General features: G+C 33.9%; 1 pseudogene; it reads right to left on the reverse strand.

The window, feature by feature from the left end:
* Positions 1 to 13,713: 13,713 nt before the first annotated feature.
* LOC141511862 (nuclear receptor-binding factor 2 pseudogene) lies at positions 13,714 to 21,663 on the reverse strand (annotated as a pseudogene).
* Between the last annotated feature and the right edge of the window lie 1,877 nt (positions 21,664 to 23,540).

The following is a 23,540-nucleotide window of genomic DNA, read 5'->3' on the forward strand; positions in this document are numbered from 1 at the left end:
GGAAGGGAGGGTGGAAGAAAATTTTGTACCTTAAAAATATACATGTTCATATTAATGAACAAAAAATAAATTAAAAAATCTTAAAAAAAAGATTGAAGCGCACTATTTCCACTTGTTTTACTTTCTTTCTCTTGATTTTTTCTTTTTGTCCTTATTCTTCTTTTGCAATATTACTAATCTGGAAATATATTTAACATAATTGCATATATATATATATATATATATATATACAACTTATAAGAGATTTATTGCTGTGTTAGAAAGGTGAAAGGCAAGAGGAGGAGGGAGAGAAATTTGGATCTCAAAATTTTCAAAAATAAACGCTGAAAACGATTTGTAATTGAAAAAAAGTGAAATACTCATAAGTACAAAAATAAGCTAAATTTACCCCCATTAAGTTTCATATACTTTCTTTTAGTTTTGGGGGAGGGGAAGGGGAGGGGAAGCTGGTGTTGGTAGAAATTAAGGAGTGCTGGTCAGTATGCAAAGAGGAATCCTCATCTTATATCTCAAGTCAAGCTGGTTTTAATTCTGGAATTTGTTGAGAGGCTTGTAATTTCCTTTTTTCTCTTACCATATAACTGAATAGGATGCTGTTTCCTTAATCTGACTTTGGATGTTTATTTTCATAATTTTTCATAATGATTCCAAAATCTTCCACTATCTTACACATTTCATTGACCAGATCTTCAATAAAGCCCATCTTCCTTTATAATACCATAATTACATTCTGTTAATTTTAGTCTTTATTGGGCCAGCTAGGTGGCACAGTGGATAAAGCACTGGCCCTGGATTCAGGAGTACCTGGGTTCAAATCTGGTCTCAGACACTTAATAATTACCTAGCAAGCCACTTAACCCCATTGCCTAGCCAAAAGACCCCTAAAAAAACAAACAAACAAAAAAATTTAGTCTTTATCATCTTGTCTTTGCTGCTGGATTTCTTGGTTATATCTTCATTAAAAGTGTTATTAAAATTGATTGAAAAAAAGATTAGCATATACCACTTGGCTCACATATACTAAAAATACTTCACTTATCATTGTAATTATTATTCTATCTTTTAAAAGGTTCCCCTGTTAAAATAATTTGTAAATAAATATTCTAAATTTCATATTATATAGCACACTTTTTCTCTTCTCAAACTGCATGAAGTTAGAGTCGTTTATTCAGCATCTTCATCTTTAATGAGTGCCTTAGCTAAAAATAACATTGTCTTTCTGATTTTTGTATTAAAGCTGATGGATGCCAAGATCTGTATATGATAATATAAAGGATGTATAAAAGGAGAGAAGGAACAGAGTCTCCTACTGTGATTAAGGAGCTCTACCTTCAGGATGAGCTTGTCTCATCTGAATGTGGAACAATGAATGTTTCTGATGTAGTATGACATTATGTTGACATTTTTTATCTTATATTGTCAGTTCAAGCATGGGGAAAAGGGGTTTTGAAGTTGTCCCCAAGTACCAGCAAGGCTAAAATTCTGAGCCATTTTCTTGTTTGCAAGCAAAACTAGAAGCAGCAGAAATTATTAGAAAGTCCCTTTGTTATACATGTATTATCTGAAATTATTCTCATAACTAGTTTCCTACTTAGTTCCCTGAACAATGGTATGTAAACTATTATATTACATTTAGATAGTCTATCCTATTCCTAAATAAAGACCCCAAAGTTAAAATTTTTGAGCTAATACTGTTTAAAGCATGCAACTTCAAATAGTGTAAGTACAGAAGGCATACTGAGTAATTTATGAATGACAGAGAAATATTCAAAAATTTTAACAAGTATTCCTATGCACAGAAACAATAATTAAGATAAAGTTGTCTGTGGCTATCTTTTTGAAGCATTATAAAAAACATAAAGTATTTTCTGATTGCAAGACTGTCTTCTATTTCTCTAAGTCAAAACAGCTTTCACTTCATTTATATCTAAAGAATGAATATATGCATTTTATGAATATGCAAACATATGTATGTATATATTCATGAGCATTTGTAAACATATTTGTGGATATAATTAATGCCTAAATCTATAAACTTATCTATTTATCTATAATTACAGTTGTATATATATATATATATATGCGTGTATCTAAATACACATACAAACATCTACATTTTCTTTCAATCTGATTAGGCTTGAGATTAAATTTTATTGTTCTAATGCAAACACCCTAACCTCTCTGGCATAGACCCTTTGAGAAGAATAGTGGGTATAGCATCAAACTTATGCATGGCATAACTTTTACTCGTCATTTTTTCCTCCCTAATATCATCCACTCCTTCCTAGATTTTAAGTAAGGACGACAAGTATTGAAATATCATCTTGATATTTGTTAATTTTGTAACTGGAAAAGGTTATTCCTTTTCTAAAAGCATCATTTTTCTACTTAATAAAATGAAGTAGTGTGAGATTTTATAACCTCTATTTGTCTCTCACCCCCAAATCTCTGATATTATGACTATAAAATTTGGATTTCAAGCCTATTCTCTTATGTATTAACATTATAACATTAAATATTTCCAATTGCCTCTCCAAGATATTGATTTACTAAGAAATTGTTGATCGAAATATACAGAGGCAATATTAACTGTGGAAGGTTGCTACTTTGGTGAAATAATGTATCCAGTGCAAAGTTTATGCCCTTAAAATTTTCAAGGGTGATTATGTCTGATATGTAAGGTTTCTTAATCATTGACATTTGGTATTTATCTTTTTCTTACATTTTGAGTTCTGAGTTGTCTCTTTCCATATTATTCTAAGTAATTTATTTAAAATTAGAATTACTTTTCAATTAATTTTAGTTTATCTTTCCCTGGTCATTTATTACACATGATTTTTATTGCATCATGATCTATAAATGACACATTTAATATTTCAAGCTTTCTACATTTGATTGTGAGGCTTTTTATGCCATAATACAAGGTCAATTTTTATAGGTACCATGTATCACAAAGAATGTATTTTTTTTTATCTGCATTCATTTTCTCCAAAGGTCTCTTACATGTAACTTTTCTAAAGGTGTTTTTAAGTCCTTAATTTCTTTCTTGTTTATTTTGTAGTTATATTTATCTAAATATGAGAAAAGGAGTTTGAGGTCTTCCACTGGTGTAGTCTTGCTTTTTATTTGTTCCTATAATTCTTTTTTTTAGCTTTTTCTTTTTTATTTTTTTTTGCAAGGCAAATGGGGTAAAGCGGCTTGCCCAAGGCCACACAGCTAGGTAAGTATTAAGTGTCTGAGACCAGATTTGAACCCAGGTACTCCTTATTCCAAGGCCAGTGCTTTATCCACTACTCCACCTAGCTGCCCCTGTTCCTGTTATTCTTTGAATTTCATCTGAAAGGATTTGGATGCTGCAGCACTTACTGCATATATGTTTAGTATTGCTATTACTTGTTTGTCTACTGTACCCTTTAGGAAGATGTAGTTTCCTTCTATATATCTGTTAATTGGATCTATTTAAGTTTTTGCTTTGTCTGAGATATGAATTGCTTTTTTTCCCCACTTTAATTGAAGCATAGTATATTTTGCTTGGGACTTTTATTCTATGTCTCTTTCTGCCTTAAATGTATTTTTTGTAAAAAAAATGCATGATTTTGTTTTCTATCCATTGTCCTATTCACTTGCATTTTATTGGAGAGCTTATACTGTTCACATTCACAGTTATAATTAATAATTCTGCACTACCCTCTATTGTACTTTATCTCTCCTTTCCCCATATCCCTTTTCACCAAGATTATATTTATTTATTTATTTATCTATCTATTTATTTATTTGTTTTTTAAATTCAGTTTTTGTAAGGCAATGGGGTTAAGTGGTTTGCCCAAGGCCACACAGCTAGGTAATTATTAAGTGTCTGAGGCTGGATTTGAACTCAGGTACTCCTGACTCCAGGGCCAGTGCTCTATCCACTGCACCACCTAGCTGCCCCTAAGATTTTATTTCTAATTGTTTCTTCCCCTCAGTCTACTCTCCATTCTTTCATGCTCCCTCCCTTTTCTTTATAGTTTCCCAATTTACTTTTACACGCCATTTCCCTCCCCACTATCATCCACTCCTTCCTTTATCCCCCCTTTAACCTCCTAATTCCCTGGAGGGTGAGATATGTCTCTAAACACAACTGTATAAATATGTTACTTATTTTATAGTCAAATCCAATGAAAGTAAGCTTAAGGAAATTCTGACCCTTTCCCTTTTTCCCTCTAACATTATATGCTTTTGTGACTCTTCATGGGATGTAATTTAACCCACCCTTATCTCCAGCTTCCTCCTTTCTCAGCACCATCCCTTTTTTCCTAAGGTTTTAATTAATTTTATATCATCTCATCAAATTCAACTTATGCCCATACATTCTGTTTAAATATAAGCCCTTAGGGGTGGGGGGGGAGTAAGTGTGGGAGAGTGGAACCAAGATGGTGGAACAAAAAAACAGCGACTCACCTAAGCTCTCCACCAAATCACTCCAAATGCCTTTAAATAATGAAACAAATTCTAGATTATAGAGTGATAAAAGTCACAAAAAAACAACCCAAAAAAAAAGGATGCAACAATTTCCCAGTCCAAGAGAACTTGGAAGATCTGAGAAAAGGTTCTGCAGCATAGAGTAGTATGGGCCACATTGGAGCAACGCAGCTCCAACAATTCAGGAAGAAAAGGTACTCCTGAGTCAATGGCAGCAGTGAAGCTTTCCAGACCTCTCAGCATAGAGATTTTCAAAGACAATGTAGAAGGTCAACAGTAGGGGTGGTAGGTGGCACAGAGCTCCTGGAATCAGGAGTACCTGAGTTCAAATCCAGCCTTGGACACTTAATAATTACCTAGCTGTGTGGCCTTGGGCAAGCCACTTAACCCCATTGCCTTGCAAAAACCCTGGAAAAAAAGGGTGAACAGGAAAACTCTGTCACTCTAGAGTGAGATTACAGTAAAGTCCAGCACAGATCCAATTGCAGAAGATCAGGAGCAGGACTTAAGAGTCAATGAATCAATGGTCAGTTGCTTCCATATCTCTCAGCCCATGTGAGGTAAATTGGTCAGAAGGAGATTACAGGGGTATTTTTGCTATTACTGATGTAGGAATCTGTTACTTTGCCCTTGCTTATATCTGTGTGTAAATATGGGCCCTCAGTCCCAGGAACAGGAGCAGAAGGATAACAAAGTTAGTCTCAGGGCAGAAAGACCACAGCACAGGCCAGGAGAGTAGTCAAAAACTCTTCTTAAATCATAAGACCTTGAAAGTATTTAAAACTTTCAGGTCCCTAGATGCATCTCTGAAAACAACTATAAACATCCCTCAAAGCTTGAAATAGTGTGTCCTCCACCCTAGAAGCAGAGATTTATGTAAAAAAAATGAGTTAAAATCAAGTCATAGGCTAAGAAAATGTGCAAAGAACAGAAACAAATTTGAAAGGAGACAATTATTTTAGGTATGAGGAAGATCAGAATATACATTCAGAAGATAAAAAAGTCAAAGCTTCCACATCCAGAACCTCCAAGAAAAATATGAATTTGTCTCAGGCCATGAAAGAATTCAAAAAATATTTTGAAAATCAAGTAATGAGATATTTCACATTTTCTTCTAATTTTTGTCTTTTTTTGGAAGAGTTTTATTTCTTCCTCATTTCTCACAAAGTCATCAGCTTCCTTTAGTTCCATTCTGCATTTGAAGGAGTTATTTACTTCAGAGGGCTTTTGTATCTCCTTTTCCAGCTGGCTAATTCTTCTTTTTAAGGCATTCTTCTCATTTGCCTCTTGTGATTCTTTTTTTCCATTTGGCCTAAATTGGTTTTTAACATATTATTTTCATCAGTTTTTTTTTGTATTTCTTTAATCAAGCTGCTGATTGGTTTTTGTGATTTTTCTACATCACTTTCATTTCTCCTCCCAATTTTTCCTCGACCTCATTTAATTGATTTTCAAAGTGTTATTTGAGCTCATCCATAGTTTGAGCCAATTTTTTATTTCTCCTGGAGGTTTTGGATACAGAAGCTTTGATTTTGTCATCATCTGAGTATATGTTTTGATCTTCCATGGGAAGCAAAGTGATTTTCTATGGTCAGATTCTACTTTTTTCTGTTGTTTGCTCAGTTCCTCAGCCCAAGACTAATTTACAGCACTTCCAAGGCTTTGGGTTTTTTTTAGGACACCACACTGTATGGAAGCCAGACCTCAACCTAGATCTGAGTGTGGGAAAACAACAGAGTCCTGACCCAGGGAGAGCAGAGAGATTCTCATGTAAAATAGTTCTCTCACTGCCCCTTCAATCTGCTCCTGGTGATCACTGGACTGGGCTGGGCTCGGCTGCACAGTGGGTAGGCCTTTTATCCAACTCCTGGTCCTGGTGAAATACACCTTTCCCATGGAATTTCTAAATTATCTTGAACTGAGAAAATGTATCACTCAGACTTTCTGTGGGTTTTTCCCCTCCAAATTTTGTCTAGAGTCATAATTTGATGGCTCGTAGAGTTTTTTTGGGAGGAGTTTCTGGGAAATGCTGCTGTCATGCAACCACCTTGGCTCTGCCCCCTAAGAGTTAGTTTAATCAAAAACCCAATAAAATAGATATTTTTATTAAAAATAGAAAGAAGAAAACCAAATTACAAGTATCATAACTGAAAAAAGTGAACTCGCAACTAATGAGGAGGAAATTAATGTAATATTTCAGAACTATTTTGTACAACTGTATGCCATAAATTTGATAATGTGAGTGAAATGAATATTTACAATAAATGAAGAAGGAATTAAATACCTAAATAACCCTATCTCAGAAAAAAGAAATTCAACAAGCTATCATTGAACTCCCAAGAAATAATCTCCAGGAACAGATGGATTCACAAATAAATCCTATCAAACATTTAAGGATCAATTGGTTCCAATCCCATATAAACTCTTTGGAAAAATAGATGAAGAAGGAATTTTGCTGAACTTCTTCTTTTATACCTTTATGATGGGGATACCTAAACCAGGAAGGGTCAAAACAGAGAAAAAATATAGAACAATTTCCCTAATGAATATAGATTTGAAAATCTTAAATAAAATCTTAGCCAAGCAATTACATTTTTCTCACTAGGATAATACACTATGACCAAGCAAGATTTATCCTAGGAATGCAGTGTTGGTTCAATATTAGGAAAATTGTCAGTATAATTGTCTTTATCAATAACAAACCTAACAGAATTATATATATATATATATATATATATATATATACATATATATATATATATTTCAATAGATGTTGAAAAAGACTTTGACAAATTACAACACCCATTCCTACTAAAAATACTTTGAGAACACATGAATAAAATCAGTATCTATTTGAAACCATCAACAAGCATTATATGTAATGGGGATAAATTAGAGGCATTCCCAATAAGATCAGTACTATTCAATATTGTATTTGAAATGTTAACTTCATCAATAAGAGACGAAAAAGAAATTGAGGAAATCGGAAAGGAAGAAACAAAACTCTCACACCATGTAGATGACATAATGGTATACCTAGAGAACCCTAAAAATCATCTAAAAACTACTAGAAACAATTAGTAATTTTAGCAGTTGGAGGATATAAAATAAACCAAGCATTTCTCTATATGACTAGTAAGATACAGCAGCAAGACCTAGAAAAAGAAATTCAATTTAGAATAACTTCAGACAATATAAAATATTTGGGAGTCTTCCTCCCAAGGCAGACTCAGAACCTGTATGTATGAAAACAACTATAAAACACTTTCCAAATAAATAACATCAGATTTGAATAACTGGGAAAATATCAATTGCTTATGGATAGGAAGAACTAACATAATAAAAATGAAAATTCCATCTCAATTAAACTCCCTATTTAGTAACTTACCAATCAAACATCCCTCAAAATTACTTTAATTAGCTAGAAAAAAGTATAACTAAATTCATATGGAGAAACAAAAAGTTCAGTATATCAAGGGATTTAATGAAAAAGAAGGGCAAAAGTAGGTGGCTTATGCTTGTCAGATCTAAAAATATATTCTAAAGCATCAGTCATCAAAACAGTCTGGTACTGGCAAGAAATAGAGAGGTGTATCAGTGGAATAGACTAAGTGCAAAAGAAACAGCAGGAAATGATTATAGTAACCTGCTATTTGAGAAATCCAAAGAGCCAAGATCCTGGGATAAGAACTTTCTTTGATAAAAAAATGTTGGGAAAAGTGGAAGATGGTGTGACAGAAACTTGGATTAGACCAACACTTCACAGCCTCTACCAAGATAAGATGAAAATGGGTGCAGGATTTAGACATAAAAGACATTATTATAAGAAAACTAGAACGAGGAATACTTTACCTATCTATGGAAAGGGAAGCAGTTTATGACCAGGGAAAAGATGGAGAACATCATTAAAAATAAACTGGATAACTTTGATTACATTAAATTAAAAGTTTTTGCACAAACAAAACTATTGTAACCAAGATCAAAAGAAATGTAGTAAATTGGGAAATGATTTTTACAACTAGTGTTTCCCACAAAGAACTCATTTCTAAAACACAGAGAGAGCTGAGTCACATTTTAAAAAAAGTCATTTCCCAGTTGACAAATGGTCAAAGGATATGTAAAGGCAATTTGTAGAGGAGGAAATCAAAGCTATACAAAGTCATATGAAAAATTGCTCTAAATTATTCCTGATTAGAGAAATGCAAATTAAAGTATTTCTGGGGTATCATCTTACACCTATCAGATAAGTCAATATGACCAGAAAGGATAATGATCAATATTGGAAGGCATGTGGGAAATCTGGTACACTAATGCATTTTTGGTGGAGTTGTGAACTGATCAAACCTTTCTGGAGAGCAATTTGGAGTTATTCCCAAAAAACAATAAAAAAATGTAAATATCCTTTCATTCAGCAATGCCACTATTATTTCTTTACCCTAAAGAGATCAGAAAAAAAGCGTTAAAACACATGCAAAATATTAATAGCAGCTCTATTTGTAGTGGCAAAGAATTAGAAATCGAGGTGATGTCCATCAATTGGGGGATGGATGAACAAATTGTGCTATATGTATAGTATAAAACACCATCGTTCTATTAGAAAGCAGGAGGGATGGGATTTCAGAGAAGCCTGGAAAGGCTTGTATGAATTGATGCTGAATGAGTTCAAGCAGAATCAGAAGAGCATTCTATACTTTAACAGCAGCATAGGAGTGATGATCAAACTTAATGAACTTGCTCATTCCAGTAGTGCAACAATGAGGGACAATTTTAGGTTATCTGCAATGGAGAGTACTATCTTTATCCACAGAAAGAACTGTGGAGTTTAAACAAAGACCAATTTTTTAACAAAAATTTTGTCTTATGTACTACATAATTCTGCTATCTCTAATATTTTAGATTTTCCTCAAGTATATGTTTTTCTCTCAACACATTGAATTTTGATCATTTTATAGCTTGGAATGAATATAAAGTTGGTGAGATTGCCTTCTGTTTGAGAGGGAGGGAAAAGAGGATGGGGAAAAATTGTAAAATTCAAAACCTTACTAAAATTAATAAGCAAACAATCAAACAAATAACTAACTAAATAAGTAAATAAAAGAATCCATTGGTCACCTTCTAAAGGAGATTCCCAAACTAAAACTGCCAGGAATGTTTAAGCAATAGTCAGAGCTCCCAGATCAAGGAGAAAATATTGCAAATAGCCGTAAATGAACAATTCAAATATGGAACCACAATCAGCTAATAGAACAGACACTTTTAGGGGGGAAAATCTGGATATTCAATGAAAGAGAGAAGCTTCAGATTAGAGCTGAACAGAAAATTTTATCTTAAAATATAAGACTCAAGTGAAGCATAAAAAAGTAAACAGAAAAGGTAAATCATAAGGATTTAGTGATGTTGAACTACATATAGTTCTACATGAGAAGATGATGACATTAAATCTTATGAAATTTCTCATTGAATAGAGGAGCAAAAGCATCATATAAAGACAAAGCACAGATGGGAGTTGAAATTGAAGGGAAAATATAGTAAAAGATGAAGTTATGGGTGAGAGAAGAATTTACTGGGAAAAAGGGAAAAGAGCAGGTAGAATGGGGTAAGTTATTTCACTTAAAAAGCAAGTAAAAGCTATTGCAGTGGAGTGGAATTGGGGAAGCTGAGGGGGGGAGAGAGTGACCCTTACTCTCATCAGAAGTGGCATTACTAGGTCTACATAATAGAGGAGATGAAAAATGGTAAAGAAGAGGTCCTTTATGAACAAGGATGTTTATGCTGCTCTTTTCTGGTGTCAAGGAATAGAAGATTGAAGGTACTGGTTGTGGAATGAGTGAATAAATTATGGTATGTGGTTATCATTAAGTGCTATTCTGTTTTAAGAAATGAATAAAAAGATACCCTCAGTAAAAAATTTACATCAGCAGAAAAAATGGGAAATGTACTATAAATATAATCCTTCAAATAGAGATAAAATACTCTAAACTTATGAGTATCCTCCTCCCATGTAGGTATGTAACCTGTTTAATCTCGTTGAATAATAGTATTATTTTTTTCTTTTCCTCTACTTAGCTTTTTATGTATCTCTTGAATTTAATTGAAGATCAAATTTTCTATTTTAGCTCCAGTCTTTACATCAGGAAAATTTGAAAGTTACCTATTTTGTTTAATAACCCTCTTTTCCCCTGAAAGAATATGTTCAATTTTGCTGAATAACTGATTTCACATTCTTATCCTTCGGTAACATCATAGTCCAGACACTTTGTTTCTTTAATATTGATGCTGCTAAGTCCTACCTCATTTTGACTGTGGCTCCTTGGCATTTGAATTTTTTTTTCTTTCTAGCTTCCTGCAATAATTTCTCCTTAATCTTATGGTTCTGGAATTCTTGACATTTTCATTTTCATTTCTGGAATTCTTGGCAACTCACCTTTTATGAGGTGAAATCATCTTTCAATGATGATTTTCTTCTCTTGTTTTAAGCTATCAGGGCAGTTTTTCTTGATGATTTTTTGAAGGATGCTGTCCATATTCTGTTTTTGACTCTGGCTTTCAAATAATCCAACAATCCTAAATTTATCTATTAAGGATTTATTTTCATTTCTGTTGTTTTTTTCCAATGAGATATTTTACATTTTCTTCTATTTTTTTTTCTTTTTTGATTTTGCTTGACTGATTCTCATGGTCTCATAAAGTAATTATCTTCAACTTACTCAATTCTAATTTTCAAGGAATTATTTTCTTCAGTTAGTTGTTTCAACTCTTTTTCTATATGGACAATTCAATTTTTAAAAAATATTTTTATGCATTTAAGGCAATGGAGTTTAATGACTTGTCCAATGTCACACAGCTAGGCAACTATTAAGCGTCTGAGGATGGATTTGAACTCAGGTCCTCCTGACTCCAGGACTGGGGCTCTATCCACTGTGCCACCTAGCTGTCCCTGGACAATTCAAATTTTAAAAGAGTTCTTTGCTTTTTCTATTTGATTATTTGCATTTTAAAGGGATTTGTTTTCTTCAGACAGTTTTCATGCTTCCATTTTCTAGATGTTTCATTTCTCTCACATTTCTTTATCTAATTTTTTATGCAATTTTTGAAATACTTTTTGAGTTTTTTTTAATAAAAGCAAGGTTTTATTTATTTTGAATTTTACAATTTTCCCCCACTGTTGCTTCCCTCCCTACACCCCCCCCAGAAGGCAGTCTGTTAGTCTGTACATTGTTTCCATAATATACATTGATTTAAGTTCAATGTGATGAAAGAGAAATCCTATCCTTAAAGAAGAAAAATAAAGTATAGGAGATAGCAAAATTACATAATAAGATAACTTTTTTTTCCCTGAAATTGAAGGCAATAGTTTTTGGTCTTTGTTCAAACTCCACAATTATTTGTCTGGATATAGATGGTATTCTACATTGTAGATACCCCTAAAATTGTGCCTGATTGTTTACTGATGGAATGAGCAAGTCTATTGAGGTTGATCATCATCCCTGTTGCTGTTAGGGTGTACATTGTTCTTCTGGTTCTGCTAATCTTGCTCAGCATCAGTTCATGCAGATCCTTCCATCCCTCTTAGTTTCTAATACCGCAATAGTATTCCATGATATACATATACCACAGTTTGTTAAGCCATTCCATTCCCCAATTGAAGGACATTCACTTAATTTCCAAATCTTGGTCACCACAAGCAGGGCTGCTATAAATATTTTTTGTACAAGTGATATTTTTTATCCTTTTTCACAATCTTTTCAAGGTATAGACCAGTGGCATTGCTGGATCAAAGGGTCTGCATATTTTTGTTGACCTTTGAGCATAGTCCCCGACTGCTCTCCAGAAAGGTTAGATGAGTTCAGAGCTCCATTAGCAATGTATTAGCGTACCAGATTTCTCACATCCCTTCTTAGAAAAAAGTTGTTTTGGGGCTACAGACCAATTCATTTTTTACTCTAGGCTTCTCATGTAGTACTTTTTCTTTCTACCTATTCTGTTATGTTATTGTGCACTTCCTTACCTTCAAATTAGTTTTCTATCATCATTGCTTTTCTCTGGCATTTGCTATTTACTTTGAGCCCTGCCCCTGGGCCATAGGAGCACTATACCAGGGTTCTTGTGTAGGGGGAGGGGTATGCTGACAGACCTTTCACATTGGGAATGCTAGTTAGCTGCTTACTGGGTTAGGGCTGTCCAACCCAGTCACACTGTCTGAAGTGGAGATCTTAGATACCAGTGGTGGAGACCTCCTAGCTGATCGGCTGTGCTTGGACCTGCTGAGCCAGAATACAGTGGTCTTCTCCACAAATCTTAGCTGTGACTAAGAGCCTCAGGATGACTTCTTCTGAAGCCCACCTACAGTGCTTTCAGCTCTCCTACCTCTCCTAGATTACTCTCCCCGTCCACCCTAGTGAGACCAACCTTTTCTGAAGTCCTTTACAGACATCTTTTTTAAACTCAATTATTTTATTGATTTCTTGCAATTAAATACATACAAGAAGGATTATTTGCATTCCTTCACTATTCAAAACAAAGGGATAATCCTTGGTTATTTTTTAAATGATGCATAACATTTTAATACAGCAATCTGACATTTAAAACTTTGATGCACAATGATTAATTATACAAACTGATACTTTAAAAATTAATAAATGATTCCCTTCTTCAAACATTGGAAATTTAAATATTTCTCTTGATGATCACAAACTTAATATTATGTTAAACATAGTGAAAAGTAAAGCACATGGAGGATCATTTCAGAATTCATGTAACTGATATGCCTTACAGAATTAATAAATTGTTCATAACATAATGCATTCAGCCAATGAATGATAGAAAACCTCTTTCCAATACCAGGCTATCCTTGGGCTCCTGTACTAATTCAATTTCTCATTATCTGTTATGGTATTATTGATTATTGCACAGTATACATAAAGTTAAGAGAAGGAAAATAACTGCTGCTTGAAAAGAATTATTCAGGATCACCACTTGGTTTAAAATGGAAGAACTAGATCCTTGAGAGTTTGGTGTTTGCCACCCAGAGCTTCCTCAGTCCTGGTCAATTCCTCAGCTATATTGCATGTTCCACAGTGACCATTTCTACATCATGTCGGATATCTTCTCTTTTGTTAGTTTGTCCACTGATCCTCCTCCTTAATTAGCCCTCCCTAGCTTTGTGGTTTTCCCTTTTTGCTGTTTGAACTGAATGATTTCATCTCCCTTAGCATCATCATTTCAGTTCCTTGTGATCTTGCATTTAACTATTCATAGGTTTTTTAGACTGTCTTTCCAGAGCTCCAGAAGTGAGAGTTCTGGGCATGGAAAGTCCAAAGGAGAAAAGTTGGGGATAGGAATATCCTTGACGTTCCCTGCGTTTGCTGAAATCTCCAGTCAAATAGAAGAAACTGAAGCAGTCACTGAAGGGGAAGACAGGCTCCACAATTCAGATTTCTATACAAAGTCAGCATCTGCATCCAACTCCTTTTGTAGTGGAACCTTCCAGAACTTGAACTTTTTCCCATGGCTACTTGTTTTCTCTTCTCAGTCTTTCAATGTCAACCACAAGAAAGTCTTCTTGTCTTTTCAGATAAGTGACCTTGTTTGCCTGTTCTTCTAGGGTTGTTTTGTCATCTTTTGAAACTTTGCTGCCAAGATATGGTTCTATTGGGGATTTCTTCTATAGAAGAACAAAAAGGAGAGTGTTTGGATCCATGTTGAAGATCCCTAGCACTGTGGGAGGACTAACATGCTAAAACCTAGGCACACTTTGTCTGTCAGACCCAGTTGACTGGCACGATGTCAGAATATTATGGGTTCCATCAGAAGTCTGCTGGGCTTTCCACGTTTCCTCCTGCTTTGTCCTTTTCTACCTCTCCTAAATAAGCAAAAGCAAAAGCTGTTTCATGTGCCTTTTTAATTCTAGAAATAACTGAACCTGCTCAGACTATACCAGCTTCATGGCTTCAGGAAGATGCCTTTTGATGACTTTTGATGACTCGAAATGACTTCATCATATTTCCCTAATGACTGGTTTGCTCTCCAGCACTGCTGATGAGCAAGGTTGGGAACCCATCCATCCCTTCTGTAGATAGTGGGGTGAGCTGTGTTGGCACACTAGCTCATCAGAAGAGAGCAGTATTGGGAAGGGGTGGGGAGCTGGGTTGGCACTGCTTACAGATAAATGCAGCCATCACTGCCAATTCCTCTTATCCCTTGTCAGATACTGTTGCTGCTACTGGAGCCAGATACTGCCCAGTGCATGGTACACTCCAGATATCTTAAAGGTGTATATTCTCCAATTTGTTCTTTTGTGTTCTCTGTTACTACAGAATTCTTTTAGAGACTTGTTCAACATTTTTTCTCATAGAAGCCCAGGAGAATTTAGGGAAGCTCCTTGCTTCTCTCACCATTGTTGCTCCATGTTGCATTAGCTTTATTTGTACATAAACTTTTTACTTTAATGTAATCAAAATAATGCATTTTGCATTTTAAAATGTTCTCTATAACTTATTTGGTCAGAAATTCTTCCTTTCTCCAAATATCTGTCAGATAAACTTCTTCTTGTTCTCTTAATTGACTTATGATAACATCTTTTATCTCTAACTCCTGTACCGGTTTCAACTTCATATTGATTTAGGGAGTGAGATGTTGGTCTATGTCTAATTTCTGGCATACTATTTTCCAGTTTTCTCAGCATTTGTAAAGCCATCTTGTCCTGGAGAATTTTTTTAGGTAGTTTACTAGGTGCTTGTCTGAATTCACTTGTTTTAAATTCAGTTATTTAAAAATTTTAATTTGTCTTTTTTTATCTGGCAATTTGTATTTTTGTAATTATTCCTTCATTTTGCTTAGATTGTCATATTAATTGGCAGAAAGTTGGTCAAAACATCTCTAAATTATTACTTTAATATCATCCTCATTGGCAGAGAATTTACCTTGTTTAATTTTTGATACTGAATATTTGACTTTCATCTTTCTTTTTTAAATCAAATTAAATAAGATTTATTTTATTAGTATTTCATGAAACCAACTTATTTATTAATTCAATAGTTTTCTTACTTTCATATTTATTAATTTATCCTTTGATTTTCAGAATTTCTAATTTGGTATCTAATTGAGGATTTTGAATTTGTTCTTTTTCTAGATTTTTTTAGTCACATGCCCAATTGATCAATCTCCTTTTTCTCTATTTTATTCATGTAAGCATTTAGAGATGTAAAATTTTCCCTAATAATGATTTGTTGCATTTTGCAACTTTTGGAATGTTGTCTCATTTTTGTCACTGCCTTGGATCACACATGGAATCCTTCTCAACTTTGCAACAGCAGTTGAACATGGGTCAGTTGGTCTTGAGAGATAGGTGAGTGCCATTCCAAAGGCATAGGTGATGACTTCTATTTCTCTCAGCTGATCAAAAGGGAGTCAGGTTTAGACACCAAATTCAGTGTGGCAAAGAATTATGCCAAATAACATTCAATGTTGTGACATGAATGATTCGGGAGAAGTTGCTGAGAGCTCTGAGTTTTCTTTTCTTTGTGATGAGCAAGTTTGCTATGGAATGGGTTTACCCTGAGAGAGGGGACTGTATTATGAAAAACAATATAGTTTCAGCAGCATCTGGTGAGCTCCAGTTTTGGAAAGTGGTCTAGCACAGCAGATTTGCATAGAATTATGAGTGGCAAATGCATACTGCAACATCTTTGTGCCTTATAAGCTGTGAGTCGCCATTTTGTTAGCAGATATCACAAACTCACACTTAGTCTGGTATTCATGGAGTGTGGCACATCACTGGTACGGGGTTAAAAATTGTGTTCAAGGACTCCTACAGCAACAGACCATTACCAAAACATCCATTTCCTATCAAAACAGGCCATTAGGTGAAATGGTTCTGGTAAAGACAAGTGAGAAGGATGTCTTTACTTTTTGTACTCTTCTCGTGTAATACACTTAATTGGGCAAATTATGCCTTCATAAATATAATGACATGGTCCTTTTTGACTACAAAGGGTAAAAATCAGACTTAGATGAAATTATAGATTGTTTTCTGATCTGTTGTTTGATCCTCTCAACCTCCAAACTTAGGTTTTATAATTTCCAATTAATATTTAATTTATATTTCCATGGTCTGTTTTATATGTAATTTTTATTGCAACATGATCTGAAAAGGCTGTAGTTAACATTTCTGACTTTCTGGATTTGGTTGTGAAGACTTTATGCTATATTATAGGATCAGTTTTGGTGTAGGTGTCATGCACTGCCAAGAAAAAAAGGTATATTTATTTCTAACCTCATTCAGTTTTATCCATAGTTCTACCATAGCTAACTTTTCTAAAATTCTATTAACTTTCATAGCTAAATTCTTATTTATATAGCCAAAAATTCTTATTTATTTTCTGGTTAAATTCATCTTATTCTGAGAGAGGAAGGTTGAAGTGTCCAACAAGTATAGATTTGCTATTTATGGTCTTCCTGTAACTCATTTAACTTCTAAAAGAAGTTGAATGCTATACCACTTGGTGCATATATATTTGGTATTCATATTACTCCATTTTCTATGGTGCCTTTGATGAAGAGACAGTTTCCTCTTTTATCTCTTTTAAATAGACCTATTTGTGATTTTACTTTGGCTGAGATGAGGATTTCTATCTCTGTTTTTTGAACATCAGCTGAAATATAATGTATCCTGCTCCAGTATTTCATCTTTTCATTGTGAATTTGTATATCCCTGCTTCAACTATATTTCTTGTAAACAATATATCATAGGATTTTTGCATCAAGCATTTCTCACCCCCTCCCTTCTTTCCCACTACGTTAAAAGATTTTCTACTCACTTCATAGGATGTAAATTTCCCTAATGTACTTCCCTATTTGATCCTTTCCAGTACAACCCTTTATCATGTCTTACTTTTTTTGTATATCATAATATAATCAGTTTATGTCAATATCCTCTGCCTAAGTATACTCCTCAAGTATACTTCTCAAGAGTTACAATTATCATCTTTTGTGAAAGGATATAAATAGTTGAATCTTGTTGAATACCATTTCTTTTTCTTTTACTACTTACCTTTTTATGCATCTCTTGAGTCTTGAATAGGAAGATCAAACTTTCTTTTCAGTTAAGATTTTTTTATCAAGAAAGTTTGAAAGTTCCCTATCCTTGAATGCCCATCTTTTCTCCATGCTCAGTTTTGCTGGGTAGTTGATTCTTGCTTGTAATCCAAGCACTTTACCCTCAGAAACATCATATTCCATTTAAGAGTGAAATTGCTACAACCTGTGTAATCCTACTGGAGCTCCTTGAAATTAGAACTATTTATTTCTGACTGCTTGTAACATTTTCTCCTTGATCTAATAATTATGGAATATGACTACAGCATTCATTAGTGTTTTCATTTTTGGATTCCTTTAAAGAGGTGATCAGTGGATTCTTTCAATAACTATTTTACCATTTGATGCTAGGTTATTTTGATGTCTTATAAAATCATTAGCTTCTACTTGCCCAATTCTAATTTTCAAGGAATTATTTTTTCCAGGAAGTTTTTTGCATTTTCTTTTCCATTTGGGCAATTCAATTTTAAAGTACATGTTTATTTTTATTTTTCCAATTGTAGTTTTGAACAACTTCTTTTATTTTTCCATTTGTCCAATTCTATTTTTAAACAGTCGTTTGTCTAATTTTTGTATTTCTTTTTTACAAGTTTCACGTATAAATTTTTCCCAATGTTTCCTTCAGAGATGGTATTTTGATTTTATTTATCACAAAAGAAGCTGTTTATGCGTAGGGCTTTCTTCTACACTAAGGTTGCCTGGCCTAATTGCACAGACTGTGCGAAGGTTCTGGGACTTGCAATTTTCCTTCTGTACTGGGCCTAGAGGACTTTCAGTTGACCTGCTATGTTGCTGACATGCTGAACTGAGACCTAGGGGGTCTAGGTTGATGATCTGCATGACTGAGAGCCTGAAAATGCCTTGCCTCTCTTGCCTGCACTGGATCATGCTCCCCATACCCCTGAGTGAAATAAAATTTTATTGAAAGCCTTCCAAGACATTTTAAGCTAAAAATGATCCAATTTGTGTTTTTATAGATTCTCTCACTCCAGAATCATTTTAGAGGCTTGATTAACACTGGGAATCTGGGGAGAGCTTAGGGAAGTTTCTGTTTTCCAAAAATTCCAGTTTTTGAAGGAGTTATATTTTTTTTTAGATTTTTCATGGCAGTGGGGTTAAGTGGCTTGCCCAAGGTCACACAGCTAGGTAATTATTAAGTGTCTGAGGTCAGATTTGAACCTAGGTACTCCTGACTCCAAGGCTCTATCCACTGCACCACCTAGCCACCTCTGAGGAGTTATTTTTTTTTAAATTTGGTAAACTGCATTTCTTCAGAATTTTTCACATTGCTTTTCCAAACCTTGGACTCTTTCATGCATCCTTTTCATTTCTTTTCCTAATTTTCCTCCTGAATTTAAAAATCCTTTTTGAACTATTTAACTAGAGATCAATTCGTACTCCTTTGTGAGTTTTCTTATGTACTCCTTTATCCATTGTCCTCTTCTAAGTATTTTGATCTTCCTTGCTGCTATAGTAACTTTCTATATTGTCAGGGATTTTTTTTTTCACATTAGAAAATTACTACAATAACAACGAGGATCAAATGTTACCCTCCGAAGGAAAGAGCATCATCAAAATTCCTACAACATAAACCTCTACGTAAAAATTTGAATTTGTCTTAGATCATGGAAGAGCTAACAAGGGATCTTCAAAATTAGTTGATAGAGAAGAGAATGGAAGAGAAATGAGAGTGATACAAGAAAATTATGATAAATAAGTCAACAACTTGGCAAAAGAAACAAAAAGAATACTGAAGAAAAATCACTTTAGAAAACAGACTAGGTCAAAATGGTAAAAAATAAAATCAGTGAAGGAAAGAATGCCTTCCAAAGTAGAATTGGACAAATAGAAAAAGAGGTTCAAGAATTCACTGAAGTGTTCAAGGACAATCCTGAAAGATCTGTTAGAGAAAATAATATCCACTCCAGAGGGGAAAAAACTGGAGAGCCTGAATGCAGAGTGAAGCATACTATTTTCACTTTTGAAACCTTTTCTTTAGTTTCTTAACTTTCTTTCTCATGGGTTTTTCTCCAATTACATCTAATTCTCCTTTCATAATATGACTAATAAGGAATCATTTTAAACACAATTGTACATGCACAAGTTTTTTCAGATTTTTTCACCACCATGAGAAGGAAGGGTGGATGTTAAAATTTTGAACTGATAAATTTGGATGAACGCTGAAAACTACCTTTGCATGTAATTGGAAAAAATAAAATATTTTTTAAAAATTTACTGAAGAAAAAAAATTCAAAAACATAGAACTGTCTAAGTGAAAAGGGTGGTGCACAAACTTATTCAACAATAATTACTTAAAGATTAGAACTGTGAAAATTGAAGCTAATGATGTTATGAGAAATCAATAATTAATAAAACCAAAAGAAAGAAAAAATAGAAGACAATATGCAATAACTCATTGGAAAATGAATTGACATGGAGCATAAATCCTGGAGAGATAATTTCAAATTATTAGTCAACTTCTGGGGAAGAGTCAAGATGATGGTACCTTCTCTCAGAGCCTTTCCCTGCCAAAGGTAAATGAGGCCTCTACTCTGACATTCACATTATAGATCCTACCAAGAAAAGAGAAGATTCAGATAAGTTTCCAACTGCAGACATCATGGAAAAAGGACCTCCAGTGAAGGTCTGCCTCTTTGGGAGAAAGGGGGGAACTAAAGCACAAGATGTGGGAGAGCGGGAAAGACAGCAGAGGGATTTTAGCCACAGTGTAATCCAGGTTCCCAACAGCTTAACAACAGGAGAGGTTCCGAAAAGCTAGATGGCAAGGAACCAGGGAGTATTCCAACCCTAAACAAAGTATGAAACCTGAAAAAAATGTGATAAAAGACAGAACTGAGTTGGGAACAAACTACTGTTAAGTCAGAATGTGAACATAAAGGAGGGGGAAAAAAACCACTGCAAAGGCAGGGCCTGGACTGCATAGCAACCTCTTGGCCAACGACTAATTAGGGATCAGACCCCAAACCCAGCAAAAAAGAAAAAAAAAGCTTGAATCTATATCCCTATACCCCAGGAGCAGAGCTAAAACAACAAAGATGAGCAAAAAAGCTAAGATAACACTTAGAAAATTACAGACAAAGATGCGAGCAAATTATTAGACAATCTGTAAGTCATAATTTTATAAAAGACCCTAGACATCATCTTTGAAGAAATTATCAAGGAGAATGGCTAGGTGGAGTGGTGAATAGAGCACTGGCCCTGGAGTCAGGAATAATTGAGTTCAAATCCAATCTCAGACACTTAATAATTACCTAATTATGTGACCTTGGGCAAGTCACTTTACCCCATTGCCTTAGAATAATTTTTTTAAAATATTATTAAGGAAAACAACTGTTCTGATAGTTTTGAATCAGAGCATAAATAGAACTTGAAAGAATTCACTGGTCACCTGCTAAAAGAGATTTTTTCTTGAAAATTCCCAGAATATTATAGCCAAATTCTAGAGCTCCCAATTCAAGAAAAGTATATTGCAAGTAGTCAGAATGAAATAGTACAAGTATTATGAAGACAAGAAAACACAAGATTTGGCAACTTCAACATTAAAAGATCAGAAGTCTAGAAAAATGGTATTCTTTAGGGCAAATGAATTAGAATTACAAGCAAGAATCACCTACTAAGCAAAACTGAGCATAATCCCTGAGGGAGAAAATGAAAATTCAGTGAAATACAACCACTTTTGTTGAAAAAAACAGAGCTCATTAGAAAATTTACCTTTCAAATACCAGAATCAAGAGAAGCCTAAAGTGGTAAAGAGGAAAGGGAAATCATGGGAGAATTAAAAATCTTAAACTCTTTACATTCCTACCTGGGAAGATGATACTTAAAGTTCACCAAAAAAACTAAAAGCATTTTCTCATTATTAGGGAAGTTAGGCGTATATGTAGTCAGAGGGAATGAGTAGGGGTTGAATATGAAGGGATAACTAAAACAATAAAATTAAGGGATGATAATATTTCACTTGGAAAAAAGGAAAAGGGAGAATAGAATGGGTAAAATTGTCTCTCAGAAAGGAGGCAAGAAAAAAAACTTCTACACTGAAGGGATATATGATAGAGGTGAGGAAAATTGCATGAACATTACTTTCATCAGAATTGACTTAAAATTGGATTAATACACTCAATTGGTATGGAAATCTAACACATTTCAAGACAGTAGGAGAGGGAAGGGGATAAAAAAGGGGATGTGGCAGAATGGAAGGAAAATTAGGGATGATAGTATTCAGAAACAAAATACTTCTTGATGACACATATTTCATAATTGTTTGATTATTGTTATCCCTTCCCCACTATATGTTGAGCACATTGAGTCATTTTTTTTCAATTTTCATTTTATTTCTAACTCTTAGCCTAGTATTTGGCATGTAAAAAGTTTTTTTTTTAAAAGCTTCTTGAGTGGGATGGCTTTAGTGGCACTGGCCTTGCAGTTGGGTTCAAATCTGAACTCAGACACTTAGCAGAGTGGCCTTGGGCAATCACTAAACATCTTGCAAAAAACATCAAAAAATGTTTCTCATGTGACATAAAATTAATTCTGAAAAGTTACATTCACCAACATGGTCTATCTGAAGGTTATTTGGATTTGGCCATTGAGTTTATATATGGAGAGATTTTTTAAGCTGTGTAATAAAGAGAATTATTGACTTGGAATTGAAAGGTTCCTCAGAGGCCATGTAAGCCAACCTGTTTATTTCACAGATGCAGAGAATGAGGTCCATAAGCACCATTTTCCAAAATTTCAACAAGTAATAAAGGGAAAAGATGAGATACAGATTTAGGTTCTATGATCTTTGATCCAGAAAATATATTTTCTTTTATTTTTATTATGAAATAAGTCATCTACAGACATGCAAATTTCTACCAAAAAATAACAAAAAAGATCAAATATGAAACTGTGACTTAATTGTCCTGTTTGTGAACTGTGGACTTATTACTTTGTTTCCTTTTGTACTTCTGGTCTTATTGGTTTAGTTACTGTTTGAATCTCAGTTACTATATACTAACTCCTTATCCGACCCAATCACAAATAAATCACATCTATTGTTGTATAGTCAGGCCAAATAATTGAACACATTGGCGAGTTGAAAGTCTTGCATGTTACTCCATCTCTTTATTTTATTCTCTCAAGTGCTGGATATGATTTTCTTTTAAATATTCTAAAGTCATAATTGGTCATTGTTTAAATCTGAATTCTGGAGTCTATTTGAAGTTAGTTTCAATCCTAATATTTTTTTTTGTTCCAGTGAGTTTTACACTACACTATGCTATCTTTTTTATGCTAGTTCTCCCTATTGCCTGATGGAGTATGAGAATTAGTAAAAATTTGGGACTGAGTCCTCCATTCCAACATGATCATGAAGTCATAAGAGGCAGGGAATGTCACTTCACAAATGGATTGTTGAATTACTTAGAGTTTGACCAAATTGAGAGGGTGATAAGTTCAATTTCTTCCGCAGGGAAAATCATGTGGTATTCGCTCCACACTTAAACCTTACAAGAACAATTGTGGTATTGTAAACCATACTGGATTATCTGATCATTCCATTGTCTTCTTAATAAAATCCATTTGGTTTCTTTCTCTGGATCTGAAGAATCTACATTCTTCCTCTCCATGTAGAATAATCCACATATCAATATATATGAAATATTATGATCTATTTATATTCATTGAAATATCCTCCCTCAAAAATATGTTAAGAATTAATGAAACATTTTAGTTGTGAAAACAACTAAATTAATTATATAATACTATATGAGAAAAACTTTACAGTGTAAATACTTATTGAAAAGATAAGGTAAAATTAATATGAAAACAGATTTGACTTTTTTTCATAATATAGGAGTCTTATTTTGAAGGAGTTTAGAATTTTGTTGGATAACAAGACTATGAAATAAATTAATTATAAACTATCGAAAGTCAAATACTTTAAATGTCTTTAACCTAGAATTTTATCAGTCAAAAAACAT

Source organism: Macrotis lagotis, chromosome 2 (genome assembly GCF_037893015.1).
Source record: "Macrotis lagotis isolate mMagLag1 chromosome 2, bilby.v1.9.chrom.fasta, whole genome shotgun sequence".
NCBI lineage: Eukaryota > Metazoa > Chordata > Mammalia > Peramelemorphia > Peramelidae > Macrotis > Macrotis lagotis.